At 38.7% G+C, this 16,155-nt stretch overlaps 1 long non-coding RNA gene across 1 annotated transcript in view; it reads right to left on the minus strand.

Moving 5' to 3' along the window:
• Positions 1-13,062: 13,062 nt before the first annotated feature.
• LOC146708891 (uncharacterized) overlaps positions 13,063-16,155 on the minus strand; it is a 78,306-nt gene continuing 75,213 nt past the window's right edge. Inside the window, exon 5 of the long non-coding RNA XR_014920634.1 lies at positions 13,063-13,594. This is a non-coding gene — a long non-coding RNA (uncharacterized LOC146708891). The remainder of the gene's footprint in view (positions 13,595-16,155) is intronic.

Here is a 16,155-nt window from a genome sequence, read left to right on the forward strand (position 1 = left end):
AACGCCCGTTAGCTTCAGAACAAAAATCTAATATTGGATTAATCACTTATTTTTCAGTACTGAATGATTGACTTCATATGAAACAAATATTGTAATTTTATTTTTTCCTTTGCATGTTTAAGAACACTGTGACTCGCACTCTAATGATTCATCCCACTATGCTGTATTCTTAAGATTGATGCAATTGCTTTTCACTTGACAGCCTAGAGTCACGTAGATGGAACCAGATGACTGAAAATGGAATTTCTCTTTACCGGCTCTCTGATATCTCAGGTTATTTTCTCTCAGAGAACACAACTATTGTGTGTGAGAGCTAGCTGTGAATGAGAGAACTGACACAGAGGTTTCAAAGACACCTCCCTCCATGTCTCCCCTCCCTCCTCTGGCACCCAAGAACCACAGAGCAGCACATGATATAGAGCAGAGCTGTCATCCTCGGCGGCCTGGGTCTCATTACTCAGGGCATATTTATCCATCCGTGCTCAGGAAGTCTGCGTTTATCAGGCCTTTTTATCGATGGCCATAGGGGTCATTACTAGGGATGGACAGTATTTCCTGTGCAGTCATAATTAAGTCATAGCGCCGCAGTCATTCGTCAGTAAGCGAATAGTTTGACTGAAAGCTGTAAACACCCTTGTGGCAAGCTCTTCTCAATTGCATTTTGCAGAATTACAAGATCACTGGAGCCTCTTTGTCTTTTTTATGATGCTTTGTCAGTGGACTTGGTGCTAATTGACTAGTCTACACGCAGGCATATGTATTAGCATAGTAACACACGGTTGTGTGATTTGTGAAACCCTGGCATACATGTTGACAAAACTTCCACATATATTAAAATCAAGCTGTCATCTGGTAGACCCGAGTCATCATGTCTCCAACCCCAGGGGTTTGCATCAGAGTTATGGGAGTGCTAGCAGGTGGGAGAATTAGAGTGCACGGGTTGGCTTCTATTATAGTGAGGGCTCAGCATTTTAAAGCTAATTTCAGCATTACTGTCAAGTTGATTTCTGAGTCTACAGCCTTGTGTTTTGACTGTTTAATATACACAACATGCGTACATGCAAAACTGAGGAGGCAAAACAATAGGACACACAGATTCCTGTTATGTGGTATGAGTACTTGTGGTAAAATGCAAAATGGATCAGCACTTTTGGCCTTGCTCTTAATGGATGTGAAAAAAAAAGAAAAAAAAAAGCATGAGACAGAAGTGACAAAGTCACCAGAGACTCTCTCTTCAATTTGTGGCATAAGCAACGTGTAAATGTTGCTGTGAGACAATAAACAGAAAAGACAGTTAAATCTCTATTCATCCCTTGATGGTGCAGAATAACCTTGTTTTATGGGCTGTGCCACAAAGCAGAAAATTAGTTCTTGAAAAAGTCATTAGCAACTTGCTTGTTTTATAGGGTGACATGCCCTCTTGTGACCAGTACTGTGCATTTTTCATTGTAGAAGCGTTTTTCTTGTCATATACTTGAACACACGAGAAAGCTGTGAGTGGAAAATACTTACAGACATATGGTAAATTAGCTTGGCACTGGTCTGTGAAATTATTTACTGTAAGCATGTAGTTAAACACAAATATGCTGCTATTGTACATAAAAGAGAAAAGATTGATTTTATAGACTACAGAAATGATAGCGTGTAGAATTGAAACTGCTGATACTGACATCAGTATGTTCACTATATGTAAGAGAAGATAACGATCTCCAATATGCAATTAATACTGTTATTAACAATAATGTATATTAGTACAAACCTACCCAGTGAGAATTGATGAAAAATAATAACAACAAAAGCAAAAAATTATATTTTGATAACTTATGGGACACAATTATTCATTTAAGTAAATAATTTAGCTGCACCACAATTAAAATTCATTAAGCCTTTTTACAATACAATACAACTTTATTTATAGAGCACCTTTAAAAACCAAATATACCAAAGTGCTTCACATAAGACAGAAAATAAAACATAAATATTATAAATATTATAGGACCATTAACAAAGTACCAAGTATGCTAACAGGTCAGTGTCACTAATACACAGGAATAGCATAAAGAGCATATCAAGGTTTTAGTTTCTGTGATCTTTTCTTCCTTTTCTAGTTAACTAAACTACCTTTTTTATTAAGTAAACGACACTTGTGAGTTCATTGTAGCACGTTAGCTACTATTTGACCTACTGTTACCTTTCCATCAACTCAAAGCTGTCTATTCTCCTCTAGCATCACTTTCATCCACAGAACGGCTGCTCACCAGATATTTTCTCTTTCTCTGTAAACACCAGAGATGGTCATGTAGAATACTTAGACCAGCAACAAATCACCTTTCTTCGCCATTCTGATACTCGGTTTGAACATCAGGCGGTCATCTTTACCGTGTCTATGTGCAGTTCTACACAAATTGCTGCTTTGTGATTGACTTATAACATGCAGTTTTACAAGTGTATCTAACGAAGAGACCGGTGAGGGGCTTTTTTATGATCAATAAATGTGGGACGAAAAGGATAAATGCCAATCAACACCAGTTTGTGTGCCATTGTCTGTTAATGCATTAACATTGTTTTGTCCTGGTTAGAGAACCATACATGTTAACTACAAAATATTTCCTAATGAGCAATTTTTGTTCCCCTATGTTAACTGTGCAGTTGCTATGGTGGTTGTTTAATTAATTAATTTTTTTGTTAGTGAGGTAGTGACACCATGGGTGCAGTGGGTTTCTGGCCGAGAGGTATCACAGTATGAGCACAGACAGAAGTGTGCCAAGTGATGCTCTACTCAATGCTAAAATAAAACCTGTGAAGCTAATCTCCAGCTGGTTCTCTCATGCTTGTGAAGAGTGAGTCATTGCTTAACCTATATGTACATGTGAGATAAGATCTGACTAATGTCAGTATATCACAGTACTAATGATAATGAAATGTGTTAGTGTGCTTCTTGAAAAATTATGTTAAAAATGATGTCTCCTAATCATAGGAGATTTGAATTAAAGCTGCATTAAGAAATAAAGCACTTCAGGTGGACTGCATTCAAAATGTAAAAGTTGCTTTTACTGAAAATATTTTAAATTGAAATTATCTGACTGATTTCAAAGTGCAATTAATTGATAAATATGCAAGCTGAATATAATGGCACAAAAAATATTTTTAAACTGCACACGTCAGAAGCTAATGTGTATTCTACTCTTCATAGTCTATTTCCTGTAATATTGTGTTTTAAAGTAGCTTCTGATATAAAACTAATTTCTAGAGTTTCTGCCTCTTGAAGTATTAAAAATTGTGACTTTCTAGATCACACTAGTAAAATAACCTGTTGTCAGAAGGCATGTTCCTGCAAGAAAAACAATAAGAAAAAACAACAACAGCAACAAGGAAAAAAAGCTACCTGAAAAACTCAAAATGCCAGCATATCTCTTTAAGATCCAGACAGGGAGTTGTTTTGTCAAAATAAGAAAACATGAAGTCAATGAACACATGACACCTTCAGAAGTACTGACACCCCTGGGTAAAACAGGAACTGCAGAACACTGCTGGAAAACAAGCCGTAAAAGTTATTGTAGTTTGCTGCATAAACTGAACATGAGCTGCATGTAAGAAAAAAACGTAAAAGCCATTTAACGTCTTGGAGAATAAAAGGCACAGATGGAACAAGATCTGTGTGCAGTGTCATGTATTTTTCCAAATGAAAGAGCATTTTATCTTTAAATTAAAAAAGTATTAAGTATTGAGAGAACATGACCACCTGTGAAATCCCAGGTCATTGTTAATTGACTGTTAATGAACAGTGAGAGAACGAGCAGAGATATTACCCACAATTAGAAAGGCACTCATTCGGAGGTAGCGCAGGTCAAAGTGCAGTTGATTAATTACTTCTGTCACATGCAAATGGGAGTTAAAGAAGAACGTACACACATAAGGAATCAATGCATGCTGCGTAATTTTCTCCTTAGCTATTTCGAGGCAAACAGAAACACGATCTTAAGATTAACACTTTTGAATGCAGAGCTGAAGAAAATGACAGCAGCATATACCCCAGGTACAACTGTGTTTCTCAGCGACTATAGAGATTTCTTTCCTTTCCTTACCATTCTGAAAAAGATCATAAACAGAAGCCGAGTGTAAGAAGGCAGTGGGAGAAGGGTAGTGTTTTAAGGGATACCATCCCGTCACCCACTAGTGACGTGCTGATCTTCATTTCCCTGCTCACTGTACCACATCTCATCTCATCATGCCTTTCCAGGTCCAGCCTTTTTTTTTTCCCATTCCCTGGTGTCAGCTGGGCCTGCTGAGCTCCTAGAGGACATGCTAACAAGGATATGTGGAGGGTACTCTGTTCTCACAGCACACAGTGCAGACATGTGATAATGTAGGTCCTAGTTAGATTTAAGATCGAGTTAAGCACAGTCACATACAGCACAGGTCACCCATAGCGTACTGTTGCTCTAGATTGACTAACCCACAGCGTTTCAGTGATTTTCTGACGATGTGCATGGGTATTCTATAAAAGATATAAACAGACTGCTATTCTTGCTGTACTGCAAACAGTTTTTTATTGTGTAATGTGCTGTTTCAAGTAAGCATTGAATATTATATATTTTCTGAGAAAAAAAGCCACCAGAGAAGAAAGACAAAGTTGTTATCTTTTATGTTTGAAATGATTTTAGCAAACTTTTTGATCTGCTTAAAGTAAAGCAAATCTCTAGAAATGGACGATACTTAATGCATCCATTCTGGTAAAAGTTAACTATAACTACTATAAGTATGTTATTTGTAATATAATATAACACAATAAGCTGTAAACTCAATATAGGCATATTTGTACTTGACACATTCAGCAGATGTTGAACAACAACATCTTACATTTGTTATATTTCTGATTCTGTGATGAAGGTAAGTCCAACATTATTAGTCCCTCCAATTCTGTTCTGGGCTCCACTAACTCCTGAATGAAATGTAGTGTTAGCTATATTGTCCAATTATTCATTTTATCCAAGTGGCAAAGTCCGAGCCATTTAAAAGAAAGTCATTTCCACTGACTAAAGTTTCTTTTGGCAGCTGCCTGATCCACACAATCGATGACTCTAAATCTGATATGTGGGAGATTTTCCAACCGCATGCCCTTTATCATATATTCCCCATGGGAATTTGTCTCTTCCTGGTCTGAAACTGGGGGATTAAATCATGTGTTAGGCAAATGTATAAACCATTACACTGTGGGGCCACTTCTATATTAAAGCAGTCAACTTTACACCAGAAAGCATGTTTAAAGTAAAAGCAATTTGATCTACGCATCTAATTAGAAGAACAGAGTGATTAAAACTGTAAAATTTACATGATTAGCAGCTTGGATCTTTGATGGGTCTTTGTGAACTTTCCTGTTCTCTAATTCCATCCAGATTATCTTGTTAAGATAATTAGCCTTTTCAGTGCACCAGTGACTGGGAGTTAGAACATACTGGTTTAAGCTTATAACTTACGCCACCCTCTTGTCTAACCACAAGCCACTTCACAACAGCAGTCGCTTAAATTGTTTATTAAATTAAGGTAAAACCCTACAACATTAGAGAGAGAAAAACAAAGAATCAGATGATCTCCTATGAGCAGGATTGTTACAATGATACCAAAAGGTAAGATATTTAAGATCTGATTGGGCCTGATCATTCAGGGATTTATTTGAGAAGAAGGATTTTATATTCAACTTAGTTTTGGCCTATAAAGGGATTATTAGGAACCTCAGGCCCATGACTGGCAAGCTGGGCTTTTGCACTTTCTGACCAGTTCCAGAGGCTATTGGAAAATCTGTAATATTGGTGTCACGAAACATCCTTCTACAACTATATTTACTTGACTATACTGCATTAGAGGAAAAAAAGCTTTAGTAGGTCAATAAAGGACGCATAATACCATCTGCTTTGTTATACCGTGTTGTGTAAAACACCACCCTCCTGGAATATTTGACTGCTAGGCTGCAGTTATTTACTCAAAATTGAAATGAAAGGTTCTAATAATTTGAGATACTGGATTTCTATAAAACTATAAGCCTTAATTATCAAAATTAAGACAAGCAAAAAAGGTTTAAAAATGTTTTTTATATGAAAGCTTACATTTTTGAATTAAATTAAGAAAAAGTAACTTTTTCAAATTAACTTTTTTTGAGCTATAAATAAAACAGATTCAAGACTGAGGAGTCACAATCTTTATTTCCCTTAAGCAATCGTAATCATATTACAGTTATACTAACCTCACATAGTGCATGAGAGTGAATAAGAGAACAAGTATAAAATCACTAAAAAGGGAGAGCGTTAGCAGTAGTATGGTAATGGACAGAGTGTAAAATGATGTGCACTTTTAGAAGTTGACAAAATATGTGTGCATTTGAAGAATGTCAAAATATGATTGAAAATGATTGACATGACAACTGAATATGTAAACAGGTAGAACTGAACAGAAGAAAACTGACTTCAGCAGCTTTTAGGAAGAAGCTTTTTGAGTCTGTTTGTGTATGAGGGCATAGCTCTGAATCACCTGACTCATGACAGAAGCTTGAGCAAATGGTGTCCAGGGTTTGTGGAGTCTTTGTGGATTCGCCTGTTCACACAGCGAGTGGTGTAACAAGGAAGCAGAGACAGCAACTCGGTGCCAACCATACTTAACTAAAACTAAAGTAAAAAATAAAATTAGATGTAAAAAAAAAATAGACTTGAGAAAACATGAAAACTAACTGACATGAATTTGGGAACTTGAAATACTAACTATCCTTAGCTTTGGTCTTTTTTTTTCTTTTTTCTTTTTTTAAACTTTGATGGACATGTTTATTGAGATTTTTGTATTTCTTTAAGAGTGTGGAGTCTGCGGAGTCGGGGCGGTCTGCCTCCCCCCACCGCAGGGAAAAGGGTAACACCACCTGTGTCTGGGTGCAGTTCTCCCCTCCAGGGGCAAGGGTACCTAGACCCGGTTTGTAGAGTACGCTTGGGGAGTGTGATCGTGTGTACAGCGTCTCTTTATGTCTGTCTCCACGTTGGTTGAGTGTGGAGTAAGTGCATATGAGAGCATGAGGGTGGGAATGGATGTTTGTATATGTGTGTGCCTGTATGTCTGTGTCTATATGTCAGGTTGGGTGTCAGGCGCCACCTCTCTGGGGACATCTCAGGCCCTCCAAGGTTTGGAGGCCTATCTCCCCCTACCACCACTTCCCCTGCCAGTGGCGGACTCCCTCAGACATCGGTGCGTTGGTGGTTCTTTGTGTCCGGGGATGGGCGTCCAGGTACACACCGGCTCACTCCTTGGCGGCCGCTTATCGGGGCCTGGAGCCTGGGGCTCGCTCGGGCCACTTCGGAGGTGGGGTGCCCCCGGCCTCTCGGCCTGGGGCTCGGTCACTCAGGCACAGCTGACTGCCGGCGGAGCTCACGGGCGCGTCACTGCAACTCCCCCTGGCTTCTGCTCCGCGGCTGCTGAGTGAGCTCTCATCTGGGACTCTCCTCAGCTCTTTCTGAGACAGTGGCGCAGCTGCCCCTCTGTTGGTCTTCCTTGGTCTCTTGTGTTCTGGGGGCCTCTGGATGTCTGGAGTTTTGATCTCCTCCATACCTGCTTCATGCCCTGGAGGACGGGGCTGTGGCCCCCCCCCACACCCTCTAGCAGATTATTACATGAAGGAACCTTTTAATAAAAACAAACGCGTCCATGCTCACAGGTGTACACACGGGTGATCACACCCACAAACTACACCCTTTTTGGCTCCTACCTCAAAGCACACTGTGTTCTGTTGATCTTATGTGCTGCACAATAATGTTTAATATTTAGTATTTACTGTCATATTCCCATATATCATTGTGATGTTGTTTATTCTATTACTCTTGTTCTCTTCTGCTTGTTTTCTTTTTTCTTTCTCAGCAGGTGATCCAGGTGATTGATATATGCATTTTTTATTTCTTTCCTGCCCGTTCTGTTGGTTTTTGTTTTTTGCCCTTCTCCCCCGTCCCTCTTCTCAGCTGTTTCTCTTTCCCTCTTTCTTTCTCCCCTTCTTTCCCCCAGTCAAGTCTGTCCCGTATTCAGCAAGTGAAAATAAAATAAACAATAAAAGGTGAATCAAATGGACCATTACGGCAAGGCTGGGATGGTCAGTTTGGTAAAGTAAATCTGTTGGGCATCTTTCTTCGCCTTTAGACAATAATTCTGATGGCAAAAGAGCCAAACGGGACAGGCCAAAAAAAAAAAAAAAGAAAAAAAAAAAAAGAGTGTGAGTAAGCTGCTTCCAAAAATAGTTCTGTTTTTATTGTAATAACTGGACTGGTTTTCCTAAATTGTGCCTCCGTATTCCTTCAGTAATGGAATAATTAAAAAGAATAAGCTCAGACTGAAACTTATCAAAACTACACTAAAACCAAACATTTATAATCAGTAAAAATTAAACTGAAACGAGCAAACCCACTCAGGAAATGAACAGAAATGGAATTTTTCCTTTTAACCAAAAAGGAAAAAAAAAAGGGCAGCACGGTGGCTAGCACTGTTGCCGCACAGCAAGAAGGTCCTGAGTTCAATTCCACCATCAGGCCAGGGTCTTTCTGTGTGGAGTTTGCATGTTCTCCCCGTGTTTGCGTGGGTTCTCTCCGGATACTCCGGCTTCCTCCCACCGTCCAAAGACATGCAGCTTGTGGGGATAGGTTAATTGGATAATCCAAATTGTCACTAGGTGTGAATGTGTGAGTGCGAATGGTTGTCTGTCCCTGTGTGTTGGCCCTGCGACAGACTGGCGACCTGTCCAGGGTGTACCCTGCCTCTCGCCCTATGACAGCTGGGATAGGCTCCAGCACCCCCCGCGACCCTGAAAAGGATAAGCGGAAGTGAATGGATGGATGGAAATAAAAATAAAAACCAATTAGATAATAGAAAACTTTGAAAACTCTGGTGCCAGCAATGTTTTGTGCCGTTTTCACAGCACATTGTGGGCTTTATTTGTCAGCTTTGATGCAGCTACCACACCAGGCTGTGTTGCAGGTTGTGAGGATACTTTCTATTGTGCATCTCCTTAGGAAAGGCCCCGTCATGCCTTACCCACAACTACTGTTCTCCTCCTAGAAAGTTGCTCTGTGGTGGTGTACTTGATAGAAAGCCTGAAGCTCTCTGCAGTCTCTGTATTGGTGTGTAGCACTGTTTGATTCTCTTTGTAGTCCTGAAGCCTACAATGATCTCTTTGGTCTTTGGGATGTTTAGGATCAAGTTACTGTTTGCCATGTCAGATTGTGAACATCCTCTCCGAATCCATCCTCATTGTTATCAGTTATGTGCCTGATGACTGTTGCGTCATTTGCAAACTTAAAAATGACATTTGAGTTGTGTATTGAGAGTAAAATGTGAACAGAGCACACAGGAAGGGAGTCAGCACACAGCCTTGGGGAACTATCATGCTCAGAGTGAGGATGTGCTTGCCCAGCCTGAGTGAAGGTGGTTGGTGAGAAAAGCTAGTATCCAGTATACAGTCATGTTTGAAGGTGGTCAGTCCTGGTGCATAAAGTTTGTTCGTCATTTTATATAGAATGATGGTATCAAATGCTGAGCTGAGGAGCATGAAGAGCATCGTGATGTAGCTGCTATGGTCACGATCTGACCATCTGTTTGCTCAGTAGCAAACTGGTGTTGATCTTTAAAACAAAGATGAGAGCAACTGGCTGATAATTGTTGAAATATAAGAAATGTATTTTCCACATCAGTACTTTAAATCCTATTTCTGTCTAATTTACAAAAGTTATACATAATTCACACTGTTAAACAAAAATAATACAGTTGAAAGTAATTAACAGGTTTTTACAGGTTGATGAACAAAATGTGGTTTTATAGAGATATACAATTTCAGACCATCTTCCATTTTCACAGCTGTAGACATCTGTGAAGCCAACAGCAACTGGATTTGCCATTTTAGACCTGGAGACGTGATCGGTTCACTTGGCAGGTGGGAAATAATAATGCAATGAAATCTCTTTAGTTGGATTTAAATCATAGGGTCTTCATTGATGTCAGGGTGAGTGTTATCAGTTAGAGGTGTGAAACTACCTGGGAGGGCATGGCACTGCAAGTTACCAATGGATGATCTCGCACAACTCTCACACCTCCACCAACACCCAACTTCTTTTAACAATCTTTCTTTGCGCAAAATCAGGATTTAGCTCTTTATGGAGTGCAATAATATTAGTAAATGCCAAGTTTGCCATTTATACTTGGTGTTGTTTTACCCTCCCAAAGCATAGACTGATATTATATAAAACACGGAGTAATGTATTTGTCATGGTTTCTGCAACTCACTGGTAAAATGAATTTAATTGTTTGGGTAAACTAAATCTGGAAGCTCACAATTGACCTTTGAGTAGTGGCCAAAGTGGATATACCAAACAAAGGATGTTGAATATGATGGGAAGGAAAGAGAAGGACCTCAGAGGTTTATAGAAGGAGGACATGCAAAGGTAGATTAGCAAATTCCAAAATAAAAGTGTTTTCTTAAGTTTTAATTAAAACATTTTTGTAAGCATTTTTAATGACTAAACCTTTTCTGTGGTTTTATTTTGTATTCTAGCGAGGCTAACACAAACTACCAATATCCTTTTAACAAGTCTATTTGAATCTCCTTGACATTCCTGTGTTTCTAGACACTGCTAAGTATGAGACATTCACTAAAGCGGCTGCAGCTACTGCTGTCATTGCTACAAATGTAGAATTGTTGTAATACTTTTTTTCTTTCTCTGAAGGACCAGTTCATGTAAATACCACTGAAACTGCAACACAATTCATCATCATCATCATCATCAACTTTATTTATAAAGCACTTTAAAACAACCACAGCTGACACAAAGTGCTGTACATTGGAACTGTAAAATAAAATTACATGAGATATAAATAAAAAACAAATAAAAGAAGAGTGAAATCATTAATTAAATAACTACTGCATTAAAAAAGAAACTAAGTCTCACTGAGGTTAAAAGCCAAGGAATAAAAGTGGGTTTTAAGACGTGATTTAAAAGTGGACAGTGAAGGGGCCTCTCTAACATGCATGGGCAAATTATTCCATAATTTTGGAGCCACAATAGAGAAGGCCCTGTCCCCTCTGAGCTTCCTCCTGGATCTCGGTACCTCCAGGAGCAGCTGGTCAGCTGACCTGAGAGACCGACAGGGTATGTGGGGATGAAGAAGCTCAGAGAGGTAAGGCGGGGCAAGACTGTGTAGACATTTAAAAACAAACATAAGAATTTTAAAATTAACTCTAAAAGACACAGGCAGCCAGTGCAGAGAGGCCAGCACGGGGGTTATATGCTCTCTTTTTCGAGTTCCTGTTAGGAGTCGTGCAGCCGCATTTTGAACCAGCTGCAGACGTGAGAGCAATGACTGACTGACCCCCACATAAAGTGAGTTACAGTAGTCCAGGCGGGAAGAAATAAAAGCATGGATCACTGTTTCAAGGTGCTGCCTCAAAAGAAAAGATTTTAGTCTTGCCAGTCGCCTTAAATGATAAAAACTGGACTTCACCACTGCTCTGATTTGGTTGTCCAATTTAAAATCACTGTCCAACTTAAAACCAAGGTCAGTAACAACAGATTTAAAATAGACTTCCAGGGATCCTAAAACAACAGAGGAGGACTCACAGGGACCACTGGGTCCAAACACCAACACTTCTGTTTTCTTTTTATTAAAATTTAAAAAGTTTCGAGCCAACCAAGCTTTAATGTCATCTAGACATGTCAAGAGAGGTTTTATGGAGATGGCATCCTTGCGTTTTAGTGTCAAATAAATTTGGCAGTCATCGGCATAACAGTGAAATGAGATCCCATGCCTTCTAAGGATAGAACCCAGAGGCAGTAGATACAGAGAAAAGAGCAGTGGCCCTAAAATTGAGCCCTGTGGGACACCACATGACAGAGGAGCAGAAGACGATTCGTAACCGAGAAGGCTGACAGAGAAAGTTCTATCTGACAAATAAGACCTAAACCAATTGAGTGCAGTGCCACCAATACCCACTACATCATGTAATCGAGAAATTAAAATATTGTGGTCTACTGTGTCAAAGGCAGCAGTTAGGTCAAGCAAGACAAGAACAACATGGTTACCAGAATCACATGCCAGAAGGATGTCATTAAAAATTGTCGTCTCTATTTTAAATGTATGGTGATTCTCTTAGACAGCTTTGCTGCTACTGATTCAGGACTTTAGGGGTGTAGACTATTATGTTGAAAAATGGTTTAAAAGTAATGACTGCTCTACATTAGTCTTAATGTGCTGAGTTTGTGTCTCTATTTCACAGTTGTTCCAATTTCTGACAAAACAAATGAACAAAGAATGGCTTAATTGGGAATTTGGCTGTATTAAAAGATAGTATATGTCAGTGGTTCCCAAACGTTTTTTGCTAAAATAAACTACTACCTCTTCTAAATAACAGAAAAACAAACCATCTGTAATTGTTTTACATGTAGTTGTTTTTGTTTGTTTGTTTGTTTGTTTTTATTGTGTAAGAATATTCAACACTGCTATCAAGACATTTTTCAAAAAATGCCTCTCTGTGCAAAATGGGTTTCAAAACAAAAACAACTGTGGGATACTGTTTTTCGGTGATTTGGACAGCCCAGCGCGATGCAGGGGAAACAAATTCTGTCGAGGATACCTACCTTGGCACCACCGTTGTGCAGGTGAAGCCAAAGGCAAGATATCATACTTTCTAGTCTTTGGCTTGGCAGGAAGTTGGCTTGGAAACATATTTGGCTATGATTCATCTTCTGCTTTGAGTTTGTGTCGAAGCCCCGTCAAAAACTTGTTCATTATGCTAGCAGTGTCCAACCATTCTTTTTTTTATTCATAAAAATGTCAATGGCTCTGCACCCCCCGCCAAACACACACACACACACACACACACACACACACACACACACACACACACACACACACACACACACACACACACATATATATATATATATATATAGCAAAACACAGGTTTCAAAGTGTTCAAAGGTTTCAAAGTGTTTCTAAAGTGTATTTGTAAATCATTAGAAATTTTATTTTCGTTGTAATTGTTGTATGTACAACAAGAAAAAGTCCAGCTAACAATAGTTTCAGGAAAAATACAATTCCTGCGCCCTGTGTGATGTGTCAGGCTTTACAGGGTCAGGAGAAGACAGTTCTTGGATATATTCAGCAACATGAATCATATATGAGCACAAAGATATTTTGTAGCCACACAATGTGCAGTTCTTGGAGCGCATCCTTATTCATTCTTCTCTAATGTGTGTTTCTGTCAACGGCTGTAGGAACGGAAACCTTCAGACATCCTTTAGCATGCTAATAAACATATTGCTATACACAACAAATGCACTGCAGTGCAAACATTCAATTAAGCTAAGCGAATTGAATGAGAGACCCAACAGCGGTATATATGGGTTGGGAACTGTGTTGAACACTCTTTATCTTTGTCCTTTGTTCTCTTTGTCTGACAATGAAATGTTTCTCTTTGCCAGTCGCACACTTGTAGCACCATCCTCTATTGTTGAGGAACCGATAATGTCAGAAAGGCTGAGTCGGGGATTTCATCTTGACATTCAGTCTGTAAAACAAGCAGGCTCTGAAAGTAAAAAAAAAACATTAATGGTTTGGTAAGAAATGTCTTTTTGTTATTTTCATTTTTCTCATTCTGTAGAAACCTCGATCCATATTGTGGATATCTCAATGTGCATTCATTATCCTGATAAAAGTATTGTCATCATTCCAATGCACACTGAGGGGCAGACTGTGTGGGGCTGCAATCACGTGTTAACAATTTTACCATCAAAGTTGAATTTAGTCAAAGATTTTCATTTGACAAAAGAACCAATCAATTTAATCAATTTGATGTCCCTCAGTAACTCCATCAAACCTGTCAATGATATGTTGACAACTGCATTAAGAGTATTTACAGAGCTTATACACAATCATGTTTCAAACACTATGGAGGAGTAAGAAAAGTCTATATAATATAAAACATATTGAAATGTTGAAAGCGAGGATTGCAGGCAGTGTGAAGGGAAAAGCCAGAGAAATCTAATCAGTTTGATTGACTGATGGTATCCTAAAACTTGACTTTCCTCACACCTTTCATGGTTAGTCAGCTCAGTGGAAGAGATAAGAGGCAAAAAGCCTGTTTTGAACCTCAGCACAAAACATCCCTAATGGTCTTAGATCATGTTCCCTCTCTGACACACCATTAAGTGCTAAATGTTAGGAATTGCATTACTGCAGCTTCTAAGATTAAGAGTGATAAGGAAAAGCTGTTATTCCTATCCTCTGTGCTCACCAGCACAAGCCATAGCTTTCTGCTGATGAATAATTCACACAGCCAAATCATCCGCCGCAAAAGATAAAGGCCCTCCAACCACTCCTCAAGGGTATTGATTTTTGTCCTCTTCATATGTTGGACTGAAGAGTGTCAAATGGATAATGGAAGCACAAACTGTGAAAAAAGGCTTCATTTAAAAAAAAAAATTTAATTATACTTTAAGGGCAAAAGTTGCAAAAGTTCGTCAAAAGTCTGCAGTGATTTGTCGTTGACTGTTTAAATCACACCTTTCTACAGCCAAGTTGTTTATGGGTTATTATTATATCTTAATGTTCATAAAATAATTAATGCTAGAATCATCTGATTGTCTGATCATTGTGGTCATTGTGCTCCTTCAGGCTAACTATGTCTGTAGTTTTACAACAATAAGCAAAGTTAAGTCATACAGTTTGGTAATGAAAGCGTTAAACAATCACATCAACAACAATTCATGGCAGTATCAATCAAACTAATGATGCAAATGATTTCTCTAATGTTAGCTTAGTGCATTTACAAAATAAAAGTAACCAACGTGACTCAGGAGAACATTTAACCTGATGATTCTTTAGCTGTTAGGCAAATAAGGTATTGAGAAACACCCCTGATGTCTCTTTGGAACTAAAAAAAATATACAGCTGGCTTTCAAGGATGACCTCAATTTAAAATTGCTAAACAAATGGAATTGTGTCGAGGACATCCTGCATTTCTCTCACCGTGGCATTTCTCCATGAGCGCATGTATGATGTTTGTTATGTAGTTTAAAACAGGTTGCTTGTCCTTTAAGTGGTTTATAGCCTGAGGAGGTGGCCCATTGTTTGAGTTTTCAATTACTTGATAATGAATAATTTTAATTAATTATGCTATTGCTATTCATTTTTTAAGCTCAAATGTCTCAATTTCTCAAAGGGAAGTGTAGATGAATGCGGAGATCCTATTCGCATTGAGAAATGCACCCTTGGACATGTGACCTGGACATGTGTTTACACTGCCAACTAACAGTATTAAATCTGTAGTCATGTTTTTACTTTTCATGGCACTGAGGATAGAACATTTTCTTAGCAATTATGCATCCTTAACAGGCTAACTCAACAAATCAGCAATAAAGAGATTATTTTTACTTAAGTTTGCATATTTGTCCGTTTGAGTCAAGATTGGATTTGACACAGTGAAGTGCAGAACATAATAACCCCTTGCAAGTCACCATTTAAAGAAGACAATAATAATCTCATCCCGTAAGCGACATCCAACCCTTCTAGTTCAGTGCTCTACCATTTGGTTCTCTAAAACTAGATCAATTTCTTATGTGACGGTTGATCACTGGGCTTTTATGCACCTTCACTCAGTATGTTCGAGGCACACCCCTACAGGCCTGGGCAAGAGAAATCCCTTTTGGAAGAAAGTGTTAATGAGAAATTTCATGCCATATCTCTCTAGGTCTAATGGGAACTGGGTTAGAGGGAAAAAGTTTTACGTTGAGTACTTTATCCTTTCAACTCCATGAAGAGTTTGCACAAGTCTGTAGAAAGAGAAGATGAGTGACGCAGAAATACATAACAAGGAAAAGAGAAACCCTTTGTTGGCTTTGCTGAGAGAGATGAAATTTGACACTGATAAAACAGTGCAGGTCTCTTAGAATTACACACTCTGAAGTTAAAGGAAGAGACTTTAAATGGATATGTGAGATGCAGAAAAAAAGTCATTTTTATATAGCAGCTTAGCGTAGAGCAACCATTGTACAGTGGGGTGTAAAATTTTTTAGGAAATACATTTACACTTGTGCTGATGCTATCATCTGTGCTTGTAAGTGTTTTATGGATTTAAATCAAATCTGA

This window comes from Copadichromis virginalis, linkage group LG5, assembly GCF_057382275.1.
Source record: "Copadichromis virginalis isolate Kocher_CV1m ecotype Utaka linkage group LG5, C_Virginalis_male_GT1.1, whole genome shotgun sequence".
Taxonomy (NCBI): Eukaryota; Metazoa; Chordata; class Actinopteri; order Cichliformes; family Cichlidae; genus Copadichromis; species Copadichromis virginalis.